General features: G+C 41.6%; 1 protein-coding gene across 13 annotated transcripts in view; it reads right to left on the bottom strand.

Moving 5' to 3' along the window:
* THRB (thyroid hormone receptor beta) overlaps positions 1 to 16,468 on the bottom strand; it is a 177,829-nt gene that overhangs the window by 101,740 nt on the left and 59,621 nt on the right. Inside the window, exon 3 of one of the 13 annotated variants that reach the window (XM_030008213.2) lies at positions 2,462 to 2,590. The exons of 10 other annotated variants lie outside the window; for them this stretch is intronic. The gene's annotated coding sequence lies outside the window, so the exon portion shown is untranslated. Of the gene's footprint in view, positions 1 to 2,461; positions 2,591 to 10,425; positions 10,448 to 16,468 lie in introns of those variants that run through there. 2 more of the 13 variants (XM_041122415.1, XM_041122417.1) reach the window with 2 other exon arrangements.

Genomic DNA, 16,468 nt, shown 5'->3' with positions numbered 1-16,468 from the left:
AGAAGGTGGGAAGGAAGTGAAGGCACCCTTGAGGTATAGTTATTGTGGGACATTGACAAAAAAATGAGAGAAGTGGAAAAGATGCTTTCGGGTAAAGCATTGCTAAAAGCATGTGTGTAAGGAAGCTCTTCTAAAAGTATACGAAAAAAGTTTTAGTGGTAGTGTTTTTGGTTTTTTTTTTAATTCCACCACACTAAAAAAAATCCCTCTTTCCTCAGTGTTTGTGCAGATCTTAAGGAGCAAATTTTGATACAAATAAACTGACCACTAAAAAGAATAAGATAATTGTTACATATTGACCACTGAATGGTCCACAGGTAGCAGTGACGTATCTCTAGTAATGATATGCTTCAACCTTAGGCAAATAATTCCAGATTTTATATTTTTTTTGTAGTGCTCACAGAGGAAATTGTTACTGATCTAGATAAATATTTCAAAGTTCAGTTCAGTTAAGAGCTTTACTTAGATTTTAGACTTCATTTTGCCTTTTGCTTTTAGGGCTAATTTACTTACTCTCCTCCTTACTCTCCCCTAGCAAGGCTGTACATTAAAATTTCATGTCCTTTTCTATATGATAATTAAAAAAAATTTAAAAATGAAGCAAATGATGGCAAAAGATAAAACCTGAGCAGACTGCCTTGCAAAACATACGATTGCTTTGGAGTGCTACAATAAGAGAATAAAATAGTGTGTTATTAATAAATTTAGCAATGAATAATCACAGGTCTAAGAATTACCATTATCTGTTAGTGCTTCAGCTAGCAAGTAGGCTAACAAGTAGGCTAACAATGCCATTTTTGAATGGCATTGTCGAACAACTTTAAGAAAACATTTTCACGTGACTGTTCCTATTAAGAGTTTCATGGGAACTGGAAATGGGAGGGATATCTTTTCAAGATTTTTGCTCTGTTGTGAACACACAGTAATGGTGTTAGTGGTCCTGCTGAAAAGAGTTTCAAATCTAGTATTTGCTATAAAACTGCAAATGTAAATCTGTGAACTTCTCAAAACATAAGAAGAAATAAGACAACTGAAATTTGATACTTAGTAACTCCAAGGAGATCTTCTCCTATCTCTACAATTACAGCTTACACATATCATTATAGTCACAATATAATTATTGCTCATTTTGCACTTTTACAGATGGGGGACAATGTCAGAAGTCAGTAACCCTGACTCCCAATATATTTGCTAACATTCACAATGCTTACAACCAAACATAAGATCCTTAGGGCTTCCTGAAGCATAGCATAGTAAAAAATAAACGAACACCTATTAAACTAGGTAACTAAGTTCTGATCACAAAAACAAAGGCTTGATACACTTTCATAGAAATTATTTCTCCTGAAATACACCAGGATTTTTTTTTTAAAATAAAACTGCTCTATCAAGGAGTTCACTGAGAACAGGATCCTACACTTTAAATTTTTTGGCCTTTCATTCAAAAAATAATCTTTTGCACTAAATAACAAGACAACACTATATCAATCTGCATTACTCAGTTAATTTGCTACAGTCTGTTCAAGTATTCGTAGCGCACTTGATCTGCATCTTCTTGCCCATCAGACAGTCATGCACAATCTTGACAACCAGGAATGGTGAATCTGCTCTCCAAGATATTGCAAAAACTAGCAAGAAGTGCCACACTTCCAATAAAATCTAAGAAACTTCATGTAGTTGTAGCAAGGTCAAATCTACTCACAGTCCAAATCTAGATGAAAGCCTGCAATTTAAACAGCCCTGATCTAGAGATGTATGGAAAAGGTAATCAGTAAACACTGACCCTTTAACTGTTCAGGGCAAACAATATCATTAAGTCATGTTCCCATTTAATCTCATTTGTAAATAAGTAAGTCTCAAAAAATGGATCTCCATTCTAGTGGAAGCATTTTTGCCAGCTGCAACTGAAATGGCTAAAATCTGAATACCTTCAGAGACCACCAAAACATTCAGCAAAAAATTCCATTTTTATATTCAATTACCTAGCAAGTATCTCAAGAGTAATAGTAGTCTATCTCTTGCTATAGGATGCAGAAAATGTAGATCTGTATAACAACATGCAAAATCATATGTGTATAATTATATATATAAAAGTAGCTTTCAGATCACTGTAAATTTTTATTAAAATAATGAAATTGCTTGTAGAAGTGCAGACAGATAACATAATGTAACATTACCTCACTGATGTATAATTTGAATGCCACACAATCAAAAGAAATCTGTCATAACGCCCCACACAATACAGAATAGTTAAATGCTTTATTCTTCCTGTCAAACAATTAACTGCTGCTTTTTTATCACTGAAAGTGAGCATATAAATATTATGCTAACTTGCAACAAAATGACCTGAAATTCAAATTTACACTGGGGCTGAAAATTCATAGTTAACATAGATAACCTAAACAATCTTCTCCTGTAGAATATATTAAGTAATTAGTAGGGAAAAAAAATTAAAACTCACATGCCCAAGCACAGGACAGAGTCCCTGCAATGCTTGCAGTGGATTTATTTTAAGCCGTATTCACCTTGCACGAAACAGTACGGTTTCAAATGAAAACATCAGGAAATCTCTGAGCTCCAAGGATAAAATCTGGCATCAAAGAATTAAAAACAAAAGGACTATTTTAGTTTCACATGTGCTTTTCAGGAACCGAGCTTGCTCTGTGTTTTCGTTACAAGCTGCTAACACCCTCCATGGGAAACACGGTTATTTTAGACTTCTACTGCAGCAAACAGCTCCAGCGATTCCCTCTGAAGTGCTGGCCCCACGCTGGGATGGCCTCTCCGTTTTCCCAAAGGGAAGCAGGAATACTGTGCACAGCCACTGTCACTGACTCATCATCATCATCCTCCTCCTCCTCCTCCTCCCAGTGGTGGCAGAGGTTGCCTCCTCTCCGCGCAGCCACCAGACCTGCCTGCAAACTTTGTGGGATGCCACGAGAGGAGGAAGACTCCGGTACCGACTGCTCCCCAGCCTGCCTCGCCAGGGACGAGCGCCCCAGCCGCCCTGCGCCCCAGGCAGAGGAAGATCACACAGGGATGCTCCCCTTGGGGGAAAGGTCTGGAGTGCAACACGCCTTGGTTTCAACTTGACCACCCATTTGTACAGGAGACAAATCCTAGCCATAAGCTAGCAGAAACACTACCTAAACCTAAACCACTCTGGTCACGGTTCCATCACAAAGCGTAATCACCTTGCCGTGGGAGATAATCACCTTGTAACATAGGGACTTGACGGCAGCTATTCTACGGCAATGAGCATCATTTTATATAAAAAATTAAGATTACAGGTAAATGTTAAAATTCAGCTGAATCCAAACAGTAAAGAAATGCTGGGTTTTTCTTCCTTTCCTTAAACAAAATTACATGCACATAAAGGACCACCGCTATCAAGAGAGAACACCTCTTACACAGTCATGAGTAACAAAAAGCTCTTGGCAGTATTTACCCAGTTCTAATCAGCAGATAGAGTAAAAAAAAAAAAAAAAAAAAAAAACCCAAAAGACAACACACTAAAAAACAAATAAAAAACCAACCTCAGGAACAACAGGAAGCAGTATCATCTCAATGAAAGTCATGATTAAAGCTTTTAACTCAGCTATGAACCTTCCCAATTATTTGCAGCGCTGAGTAACATCCTGAATTTAGCAGCACTGACCTTCACTTTCAGTTCCCTGCTGCAATGCTGTTTTCTAGCAGAGAAGCAGTCTGCAAATCGGAAGTATAACACATATGCAATGCAGACTTCAAACAAAGGACCATTGTCACAACAAGGAGCCTACCACGAATAATCTCGTTATTGCAGTCGTGAACGATCTGACTCATGAAGCGTCTGAAGCAATGTTTCAGGCCACAATCACTTGCTTGTACACAAAGCACACCTGGCTATTTCACCCAGCAAATAGATGCTACGTAAGGCTACGTGGTTTTATAAAGAGAAAACCTTGAGACAGTACAGCCAGAGCTGCAGAGTTAAGAGGAAATTAATTCTTCTACCATTATGTGTTTATCTTTCCCTTCTTTGGGAAAGGGGGAGACATCCCTACTCCTCCCTAGCCTATTTTCCTTCTCACGTTAGGATAAAACACTTTGAATAATTCAGGGTACAACCGATGCAACCTTAAGCAGCCCTAAGTACTCAATACCCAGCTAGCACTGACCCGTGCGCCGAGGAGCCCAGGCTGGGTGGCCAGCACACACGGGCCGCCCCCACCCGCCCCAGCACACAGGTACCGAGCAGGGCACCTGCCCTCGCGGTCCTCGTGAGCGTCACGGGCACCGCGACACCCGCCCCTCTGAGCAAGGTATCGCGATGCAGCGACACGTGCGGAGTGAGGCCGCGCCGTGCCTGCCTGGCTGCCGAGGCAAAAGACCTCGCAGTCCCTTAAAACAATCCTGCTTGCGTAAATGCTGCCGGCACAGCGCTGCACAGGTTACGAAGCTGGATGAAGCCTGCCGGGGTAACGCCAGTTTTGATGGTTCTACATGCTTTAGAGGGAAAACTGTCAATTGTCAGGCCACTAAGGATTGATACTAGAAAACAAACACCCAGTTACAGAAAAGACGCACAGAAGGGGGAAAAAAGTGCAAGGGAGTCAAACTGCATTCTTCATAAACAAGAAAGCAACTGAATTAAACTGCAGAAATCAGCAGCACCATAACTTACCAAACCTTTGCCAGGCCCAGGCAGCCTGGGCAGGCAGGAGTCTGGAAAGTGATAAAATGATTATTTGAAAAAAAAAACCCAAAACTTAAGAGAGTACACAAGTGTTTCTTAATAAGGTAAATGAAGTTTCTTTCTGAGCATATTCCCAAGCTGAACACGCATTTTAACTTGAAATAGAGGGAGTGTTTTGTACAAGCATTATGGAGATGTGAAGCTGCTTTTATGTAACTCCATTTATCAGAGAAACATGTTGTATCTTGTTTTTAAAATATTACAGAGATAAAAGTATCATCACTGAAATATTTGCATATTTTGTAGTACAAAGAAATGATGTATGCTAACAGACTATTTGTTGTCACATTAACTTCAAACAAATAAGGAAATAAAGGTTGATTTATTACTATGTGTCTCAGGCTGTAGGACGGTAAAATTCCACTGACTGTAGCTTAAATAAAGGTCTAGCAAAAATAATGGAAAAAATCGTATCAATTTCATAAATCAGGACAAACAAGTGGTACGACATAAGGTATTTAACTTTATTAAAATAATTTATGAATATACCTTATTTATTCATAGCATCTAAAGGACTGACTTCTGAACTGAAATTTCTTAAATCTGCACTTTAAAGAAGTGTTGATGCGTTGTGGGTTGCATACCACACCCTTCATAAATAACAAACCAATTGAATCTGTTGTACTGCAAAACGCAGCAGCACCTCTGCCTCAGGACCCTGGTCACCCAGCCTGCACGTGCTGCTGCTGCAGCCAGCCATGTCTCGTGGTACTTTTCAGTTTGATTTTTGACCCCGCTGTTATCAATGGGACCCCTTCCAGAATCTGACAGTTCTAATTGTTATCTCCCAACCTCCATACTTAATAAACCGCAGAGGAGTTTGTAGACCCTCCCGTGGCAATGTTGGCCTTGGTCAACTAAAGCAGTTTGCTCCCCTGCCTTGTGCCTCACTGCAGCAGGCAAGGTGGAGAAAGACAGGAGGGGGAAGGGGAAAATAAACTTCAGCGTGCACATACACGCATACGTTTACACACACACACACACACACACACGCATGCATGTGTATATAAATATGTACTTACATGTATACAGTATACCTAAAATCAGGTTTACAAATACGGGATGTATATATAGTTAGAAATGAAAGGTGGAGTCCTGAATTCACAGAATCATCAGCTGCTTTGGCTAACGACTCCAAGTTTTGCTCCCATTTAAACGAGGCAGTTTTGGAGCAATGCAGCATATACTGAACCTCACTGGCAAACCAAATCCAACAGCTGTCGTTTGATTCACTACGTCGGTCGCATCCAAAAAAAGTCTCATGAAAATTCCCTCGGTAAAACCCAATGCCCATGAAGGGGATCAGGAAGGTGTGCTCACACCACTGCAGGGTTTAGTGCTAGGGAGCAAATGAAATGATACATAAAAAAGCATCATATACCCTTGACTGCATCCAGTAGGATCACATTTAGAGTACTTAAGGGATTTAATAAATCAATTTTAAAATAGTTTCAGCTTTTTTCAGAGATGGCAATTAGATTAAGAGTGTTTATTACAAGTGGTATAGCTAAGGCCATACTATTCCATGTGTAGATATCCCTCAGAGTAAGAACATCCTTTCGTAGTCAAAACCAATCTACTGTAAACAGAGATCAGACTAAACCAAAAGAAGACATTTTCAATGCAGTACAAGACTGTCAGCATATTCCTTCATAATTCCACAGGTATTTTGGAATGGCACAGACCAACCACAGATAAATAAAAAGAAAGAGCAATTCCCAACTATGTATTTGTATCTATTTTCTCATTCCCTCCCAGTAATAAAGTATTGTCCCATAAATACCATGGAATTACAGCATCTTAAGACTTCATATTAGAAGTCCACAGGGATGTTTCTGTGAAGTAATAATCCTTGTAGAAGTATTAGCAGGTTATTGTTCCATTTATATGTAACTTGAAAATGAAAATTTTGAAGATTTAGAACTTGTAGACGTTTTAGACTAATGTTTCTTTATTTTGTGCTACTAGGAAAATATTTCTACAGTAGAGGCATAACCCCCAAATAAAATTGCTGACAAAGTCTTAAATACCAAAATGGAGCAAAAAGTCCTGAATCTAAATTTAAAAAAAAATTTTAAAAAATCAAGTTACGATGACATTTCTTAACCCAAGTCATTAGCTGTGTTAACATTTGCAGCTTATTATGGGTATTAAGCAGAACACATTTTTATTTGAGCGTAAAAGTTTGGGACTTTCCTCATATGACCTTCCTGGCGTACTGCCAAGGCTCAGCTCTTGTTGACATTTAATCTGAACATAATCCCTGAAATCTCTGTGCCATTGCTGGGTTGCATGGGAATGACTCCCCGACAACGTACATGGAATTGTGCTGTAAATTTTATTTTCAGCTCACGGCTGTTCCCCTTCCTTTCCAGCTTTTGCAAATTATTTATTTGAATAAAAATAAATAATCTATACCCTTTATTTGTTATAGAACCATATAGTACCTAAAAAAGAAAACAAGCCCAACACTTCTTATTTCAGTTGTTTTTCTACTGACAGCTTCCATATTTTTAAGGGAGCAAACTCCAGGAAAAAAAAAAATTCAGCAGCTGATGAAAATCCTGGGTAATGAGCTGCAGTGGCTCAAACAAGCCCATCAACTCAAAACAGGAGCAAGACCACACTGCAGCAGAGGGGTGAGGGTTCCAGCTGAGGGTACTTGCACTCATCTGTGGTCTTCTCAATGAGCAATTGCCTTTACAAAAAAAGCATACAGTTAAAGAGTTTTTTTCCTATTCAAAGATGCCTCTGATCTCTGAAGCCAACTGCCTTTTTGTCATGAACACTGTGAAAAATCACAATGTCCAAGATTTCCACATCTGTGATTTTTGGCACTTGTGCAAGGGTAGGGACTGAATAACTGATGTCTGAACAACACTAATGAAACTGAGGCAACACAGCAATTTGTCCTGCAGGGAAGCGTAGAAAAGCCCCAAAATCACTGCAACGAGATGAGTGTGGATCTCTCATTGTTTCTGTGTGCTCAGGATTTCACAAGTATTTTTCCCCTGCATTCAGGAAGGAGCTAGGGAAGGCAAAGCAGCGTGGACGTTAATCTTGCTAATGCAGGTCCTAAAAGCAGTAAATTGTACAGCAGTATGAGCTCTAGTATGGGATGGAGAGACCTACCCATTGACCTGCATACTTAAATTGTTGTTGAACTAAGTGTCATTATAGCTCATGTGAACTAACACTGGTCTACCTACACTTGCTGTGGTCCAATTTCTGCCTGAAGCAGAGATTGGCTCTTATTGAGACTTCTTATGATCCCAACATTTTCCCTTTCCTATGTAAAGTAAGTAAATAAAATTAACAGGAAACATTAACTATTCACTTCAAAAGATGAACTCAGTTTAAGAAAATGCAAAAGGATGACAGATAAAGTAATTGTAATTGTTTTAAACTCTTAATTTGCAGCAGAGAGCCTGCTTTGTTCAGCAGACTCTTCTCCCTGTGCATTAACCCCTCCCCACAAAGACACTTCCTACACAATGAGTTGACCAAGCTGCCAAGGACCCTAATTCCGTGGGAAAAGAGAAAGTGCTCTGAAGTATTCATAAAGGTTTATTTTATTACCTCTAAGTTACTTCTAATGCTAATCTCTTCATACGTGTAAAACATGTATCCTATTTCAAAGGTATTCTTTGGGCTTGGGGTGCAGGGGACCTTTCAGTTCTTCTCCTTCTGCTCTTTTAAGAAAGCTAAACTCCAAAGAAAATAGGAGCTACTCCTCCAGTCCTCTGTTTCCTACAACAGAGTAGCCTGATCCAACCAACAGCCACTTAGGTCAATGGGGAGCTGTTAGTGTTGTGTTTAGGCCATGTAAGAGTGAGAAATTGAGAAACATGTTTTTACCTGGCCTTCAGCCAGGTACAGTGCCACCACTAATGAGTGGCTGCTATAATGAGACCTTTTGAAAGAGTCGTATGTGAGATATGAATCAATGAACACAATGCAAACCCCATCCCCATCTCAAAGAGGGCAAAAATCATTGCAGCTTTACCATAAACATTTTTAGGTGTTCTGGTGCCAGCCTACTGCCAAAGGAATTCACTGATAGGGAAGGGCAAGGTCTGTTTGCAATGCAGTCCTCCCCTGGGAGATGCATTTCATGGCTCCCAGCCAAAGCCTCCAAAATACCCTCAGGGTAGCAGTTGGGCTGGAGCTGCCCCATCACGCCCTTCCACTGCAGCCAGATTTGCCTATTTTTGCAGCTGGCACCACCAAAGGCTACAAAAACTTGTAGTCAGCACAATCCCTTCCACACTGACTTTTCAGACTCTTCAGCTAATACTGAGATCAGTGCATAGACTGGCAACAACTGTAAACACAGTTGATATATGAGGCTCTGCACCTCCCTAAACCTTTTCTTTTTCATAGCAATTTCTGCGTGACTGTTACCGTCATGGCCCTCACTAGCCTCGAAAGAAAACTGCCCACCAAACCAGCCTCTAAAAACATCATTTCACTTAGCACTGACACAACAAAATCCTTTTTGCTCAGTGTTTCTAATCCCCATGATAACAGCGCTGTACACAGAGCGTCATGATGAAAAAAAGCTATACTGGTTAGTCCAATGTCTCAGGGGTAGTTTCTTCCATTGCCGCTCCACAGGCACCAAGAACCGGCTCAGGAGCTTAAATCTTGATGCTAAATACATGTTCACTGTGCTGCCAATCCTGTCGTTTTCAAGACAAAAAAAACAAGTCTGTGCAGCCTACAGCTACTAGTGATGTACATCCTACTAGTACACCATGTACTACCTAAATGAAAAAATATTTTAAATGGTGAGTGAGTGAGGAAGACTATGGTTTTAATAACGTCTCCATTTGCAACTAAATCTGCAGACAACGGAAAACAAACTCAGAAAGGGAGCAACCAAGGATTATAAAGAATATTACATATATAGGTATATCTTATACAAACCATTTTTGGAAGAACACATTCAACCAAAGCAACAGCACTGCTCAGGAATTCAATGATCCCTTCCAAGAGAGAACTGCACAGGGTTTTACAAACTAGAATTCCCACAGAGGCAAGTAAACACTACCTATTTTCATGTACAGTGTTACAAACAAAGCCTGAAGAGTGAACTATAGATGTGAAGTTCAAAAAAATTCCATGTGTGCAAGCAAATGTATGATCTGTATGTGCAATTACCGTGGCGCTGTGTGATACGTAAATATACACATACCAGAACAATAATTACTTATCTAACTTGCTGTTGTGGGTCTGCGACAACACTGGATTTGTGAACTACTGTTGTACCTGCACTTGCAAATGAGCTGCACGATGGAAGACCACTCTCTAGAAAGCTCACTCAAGCTCGCAGGGTTTGGTTTGGTTTTGTTGTGTTGCTAGCTTAACATAAAACTTGAGTTGTGCCCCTAACCTGACTCTAATTCAAAGAGAAAAGATCTTAGCGCCGTGGAAGCGGTGCTGCAAGCCTGAGCAGATGGCCCACAGGGAGGAGGAGGAGGTGGCTTGATATTGTTGCAGATAACAGCACTAGGGATTCAGTTAGGAAGCAAAAGCTTGTATTTCAGCATCTTCTTCAAACACTAAGCCTGAGAGAGACTGGTCTAGTGTATAAAATGCACCAGGATCCAGAAGCTCATGGGGAAATGGCACAGCCAGCTCAAATCCGCATCTCTACACTCTCTTCCCCTGTAAAATGTGGTTACCTTTTCAATAATGCCTGCTGAGAACAGTCCCTCTCCCACGCCATCATGCCACAGGTGTCATCTGGGAGCGTGCTAGTTGGCACAGGCCAAAACCATGTCACGGATTGTGCTAGAAATTAAACAATATGGACAATCATAAGATACAAGTCCTGGCCCTGATTAATTTACCAATGTAGACACAGCCTTGGTGAAGCAAAGTGGAAATGGAGTCTTTCAAGCCCATCGCTGCAGTTAAAATGCGAACATCAGAAACAGGGTGGTACAGCAGGACTAAAGACTAAGACTGCAAATTTTTGTCCCATAGCCACAACACGATCATGTTCGCACCACGAGGAAGCGGGAAGCACAAACAACTTCTAAATACAAAGTCAAATGTTCCTCTGAAAATAAAGAGGCCAGAAGATGAGTGCTATAATAGATATCAGGGTGCTGGCAAAGGCAAAGTGTGAAATGGATGCTTTCCAGCATTCAGTTTAGGAAGACAAACATTGTTTCACAAATTCACTGTAGCCCTGCTTATTTTCCAAACTCCTTAACTCATGCCAAAGGGCTTGGACTTTCTGAACATCCTGTTCTGTTTCCTCCACCGCTAGTCTGAGTCCTCAGCGCTAAATGTCTTTATTTCAGAGTCCCATTTTCTATCATTTTATTCCAAACTCCGCACTCTTTGTACAGGCTTTGTATTTTACCTCTGGGTAAGAGTGAAGACAAGCAGATTAATGAGAAGTCTGAACAGCACATTAAGTTACACCTATTTTAAGAGCCTTCTACAGCAAGCATCCCAAGGCACTGTATAAAAATAAAACTACGCAAATCACATTTAAAACTAACAAAAAGCTTGCAGATGCTGGCATGCCTTGAAGCATAAATATAAAGATCGATGATTAAATGATTCCACAATTCCCCAAAGTGTCGGAGCCACATGAACACAGACCGTTTTACCTATCATTGCCTGGATGCATTAGCAATCTGCTCGGATGTAAAGCTGAGGCATCTCCAGGACAGCCTACTGGCAGGAAAAATATTCCCCCCGACAAGGGCAGGAACATGGCTTTAGTCTATGAGCAACAGCTGGCCATTTCAGGGATTTCCTAACTGACTAAGGGCAATGCCTCCTGCCCCTCTCAAAGGCAGCTGCAGAACACATTTCTGCTCCTTTCTTTGCCTCTCCACAGCTGCAAGAAGTTCAAGGTACAAGTGGTCTCATCGGAGTGACTACAGTAGCAAAGGCTTGCGCAGAGACAGGAACATCATCTCTCGTCCTAATGACTTTTAACTCCTAGATCCACTGCTCTTGGGACTCCACCAACACCACAAGAAACAGAAGCAAAGACCTTGGCATGGCTGACGTGCACACCGGGCCTGGCTCATCCACCCATACAGATATACCTCCTGGCCGGTGGGGTAAAGTGACATGGGAGAAGGCATTTCTCTTGGTATGAGAGGGAACTGCTGCTGCCACTGAAGTGCCAGGGAGCCTGTTGCTGTTGTTGGTGTGGACACAAAACAGTCCACTTTCTTCCTACTTCTCTGCCGTAAGACTTCCCATCCTGCTTCCTTCCTCTTCCTTCCCACGGCAGCATTTCAGGCTGAGACCAAAGTGTGCAGTCAGAGATACAAGGAACCAACTATGACCTTATTTGCCTTAAATAACTGCATTTCTACACTGTCCAACTGTGAGTTTATTTGCCTTAAATAACTGCATTTCTACACTGTCCAGTTACAGCGCCCAAGCAGCCATGGCGCAGAGCAGATGCTCCCACAGGAACCTCAGACCCCGATGACTGCGTCAAAGCACCCTAGTAAGGAATCTGGGTGACCCTGCCCTTGGTCTCATGCTCATCAGGAGCTGCTGCTGGCTGTCAACACCTACGTCATGAGACCATGCAGCAGAGCTACAAGCAGGAGGCACAGTCCCGCTGTGCTCCAAGACCCCATGCCCTCTATACAACCCTTTTCCAGGAATCCTCCAGCATGGATCCTCACTCCCAGTTACTGGGCTGACCACGCTGCTGTCTGGTAAGCATCGCTCCTGTGTGAAGCTCCCATGTAACTGCTTCATCTTGCCCTGCCATTTTGAGGCACAAATGGTTAAAGCAATGTATAGATAACCAGCTGATCCTTACCAAGACATAGTTCCCTTTCTCGAGATAGTTTAGGAGAAAAGAACCAAGTGATGCATTTGCAGCCTCTTCAAGCAAGTACTGTTGGAAGATCAGCTTTGGCCTGTAACAAACAGCAGCGTGGTTCATGCTAGATTCAACCCTACTTTAAAATTATGTATTTATTAACACACACAAAAGAGGAAAAGGAAGTAACAACACAAATGGTAAGTGGACAATAGGCTGTGGTTGCAACAGTGAAGTCAAGCTAAGGCCCAAGGGCCATCAAAACTTAAACCTGTTCACGTTACTTTGTGTACAGCTGACGTGATCACCAGCACATGCACATTCTCGAATTCATGGAATTAAAAAAAAATAATTTAAAAATGTTATGGCTGCCAACATAATGACATTCATGAAGAGTATTGACTTTAGTAAGTTAGCTAAAACCAGAGCTACAAACTTATGAGGGGGACGTGGAATAACATCAACGTAAGAAGAACCGGAGGTCCTGAACAATTCTGGAATCACATTTTGAAACCAACTCAAGAATATGTACGTGAAATCAACCTAACAGACAAAGCTGATGCTTCAGTAAAGAAGGCCGGACAGACAAGAGTTCAAGCTCACACTGCTCAAGTAAGGAACACTCTCCTCACTATCTGGCTCAGAAATCACCTGAATTCCACAGTGGCCTAACTGTCTACAGGAAAGCAGGGAAACTATTTTAAGTAAGCATAACTAAAAATAAAATGGGAGACGCAATGAAAGGAAAAAAGAAAGTGGTCAGTGATAAATACAGTATAGAGATTTCACTATTTATACTTTTAAGCCTATTTATATTTGAAAGCTTTCCCTTTGAGACACTGGCAGGCAGGCTTCCACATTCATCGGTCTGGTATTCATTCAACTACACAGTATTTATAGAAACATGTCAAGGCTAACAGGAATAAAAAAGACATTAAAATTAATTTCTGTCACAATTTGGGGTTATTATTATCACCTCACATTCAAGTTCAGCCACACATAAACAAAATATTTCCCAACATTACACTGATACACATTTTGAATGCTCTCCATGAAATCCTGCTCCAGCAACACAGCACACCATGAAAAAACTAATGTAACAGTTTGACACGGTCTGACACAACTCACGTTGCCTGGAGATAAGCTCTTTCAGATGAACTTGCTGTGTGGGCTTGATTTCCCAAAGAGCTGAACACTTGATGTCATTCAGGACACCAGCGCAGCACCTGTGATGGCAGGGCCATGAAGAACTTACACAACAGCAATTCACAACAGAGCAAATCTAAAGGGCAGAACTGAAGAGAAAAGGATCCATGAGAGTGGCATGACAACTGAAAAGACTGACGATAGGCTGGAGGAGAACCGCTGAAACACCCTGCACTGTCCTTTCCAAAAAAGTTGCATTTGGCTCTTCAGAAGCTAAGGCATTTGAAAGGAAAGTGCAACTCCTCTCGTGCATCTCTGAAGTTTCGCAGAAAACACCGACTGTGCATCTGGTTAAGAACAGATCACATTCGTGAACCCACTTGGAAAATGCAAGCGAAGATGCATGCTGCTTCTCTAGTAACCTGGATGATCTAACTTAGCTTCAGAGTCAATTGACTGCTTTTTGCTAAAATTGAAGTCTGTTATTATGTTTGTTCATGTGTCAAAACTGTTTAGCTTAATTAGCTAGCTTTCCTCTCTAGCAGTCCCTTCCCTGATGTATTTATTAAGAACTATCTTATCATGCCTCAGGTTTTACTTTGCTAGTCTATTCTGCTGAGATATAGGCTCTCAGAAATGCTTTTCTTTCTGTACCTGTTCTAGTTTGAATCGTTCTTGAATTCAAAGCCCAGAATTATATACAGCACAACACATGGAATTTCATTACATTTTTCTTCAATGACTGTAAAATTTCCATGCCTCCATCGCCTTCACACTACCCCTATTCCATTCTAGATCCATATTTATCTTTCCAGGGGCCACATTACTTATCCATTTAGGTCTGGAGATTTGCCTTGTTGTGATACAAGTTTCAAGTACTTTTTAAAATATTTTCTCTACTTTTAAATGTCTAGGCTTTTTAGTCCAGCCAACTTAACTACCTACTAACCTCACTACTTCGTCTCCTTAATTTCACAGCCTGTTTTTCGGTGAGAAAGAGCATTATTTACAGATCTACGTTTGCTTATGCTTGTACTAAATTTAAATAGAAACAATTAAATGCACGCTTCATCCAAGCTTATTTTGTATAACCAACTCTTCTATAATGTCCTCAAGCTACATCAAAACGATTTCTGAGAAAGCACATCAACATCTCAGTTCAGTAACCTTTTTTAAGAAATCAGATTCGCTGCCTGTCTCAGCTTGCACCCAGGACAGTCAATGTCCTAAGTTTCCAAGGGATTGCATCTACTGAGCCATTTACAGCTATATTTCTATGAGCAAAACAGACATGTCCAAGACTGTTGAGACTAACTGGCACAGGAAGGTGCCATGCTATTAAACTCTCTCACCCTCTAAAACATGGTGGCTGCTTTCAAACTGCCTACCAGAAATAATCCCAAAATAACTTTCAAACTTTACCTGGGAATAGTTCAGGGTGAGTTCCCATAAATATAAACCAAACCTAGGCCAGGGACAGTTAACAGTAGAGACAATTGATTTCCAGGGCCTGGGAATGCTTCCAAGCACCATTTAATTTACTAGTACAGACATGCCCATTGCATGAAGACCTCTTAATGCCTGCATGACCCTGAGTTCTTCATGACTCTTTGTAGATCTTCATTAGCTTGTCATTCTTTCCCCTTCCTTCTCAGAGATCAATATAATTCTACTGATACCACACCAGCCACAGCTTTTAGGAGACTTTTCTCTGGCTTGACATATTGATCTTTGTTTTGTTCCAACTGGGATGCTGAGATCTTTGTGTCAAGTTTCTTCTTCAGGACCATTTTCACCTTTATGTCCGTATGGTGTTTCTTTGCTCCTGGAAAACAAAATACTGCTCTTTCCCCTAGCTAAGCTCTGCTGACGGATGTGTCTTTCCACCTAAAGAAAAGGAGTCTTCAGATACACGCATCTGCATCTTCCTCATATCGCTAGGAATCCCGGATCTTCATGGGTTTTTCTTCGTTTTTCCCATGCTGCTGCCCAAGTATCTTCTAATTTCTCTCCCCAGTTCTTTAATCGCATCCTTGCTCCTCCTCAGCCTCAAGTGTCTAGTTATCTCCATCTGTGGTGGGTTGACCCTGCCTGGATGCCAGGTGCCCACCAAAGCTGCTCTATCACTCCTCCTCCTCAGCTGGACAGGGGAGAGAAAATATAACAAAAGGCTCATGAGTCGAGATAACGACAGAGAGAGATCAGTCACTAATTACCATCACGGGCAAAACAGACTCAACTTGGGGAAAATTAACTCAATTTATTGCCAATCAACCAGAGTAGGGTAATGAGAAATAAAACCAAATCTCAAAACACCTTCCCCCCCACCTCTCCCTTCTTCCCGGGCACAGCTTCACTCCCGGATTCTCTACCGAGCCCCCCCAAGCAGCACAGGGGGACGGGGAATGGGGGTTTATGGTCAGTTCATCACACGTCATCTCTGCTGCTTCATCCTCTTCAGGGTCAGGACTCATCACACTCTTCCCCTGCTCCAGCGTGGGGTCCCTCCCACGGGAGACAGTCCTCCACGAACTTCTCCAACGTGGGTCCTTCCGCCGGGCTGCAGTTCTTCACGAACTGCTCCAGCATGGGTCCCTTCCATGGCATGCAGTCCTTCAGGAGCACACTGCTCCAGCGTGGGTCCCCCACGGGGTCACAAGTCCTGCCAGAAAACCTGCTCCAGCGTGGGCTCCTCTCTCCACAGATCCACAGGCCCTGCCAGGAGCCTGCTACAGCGTGGGCTTCCCACAGGGTCACAGCCTCCTTCG

Source organism: Aquila chrysaetos, chromosome 3 (genome assembly GCF_900496995.4).
Source record: "Aquila chrysaetos chrysaetos chromosome 3, bAquChr1.4, whole genome shotgun sequence".
Lineage (NCBI taxonomy): Eukaryota > Metazoa > Chordata > Aves > Accipitriformes > Accipitridae > Aquila > Aquila chrysaetos.
The sequence above is the reverse complement of the archived record's forward strand: the minus strand, read 5'-3'. Positions and strand labels throughout refer to the sequence as shown.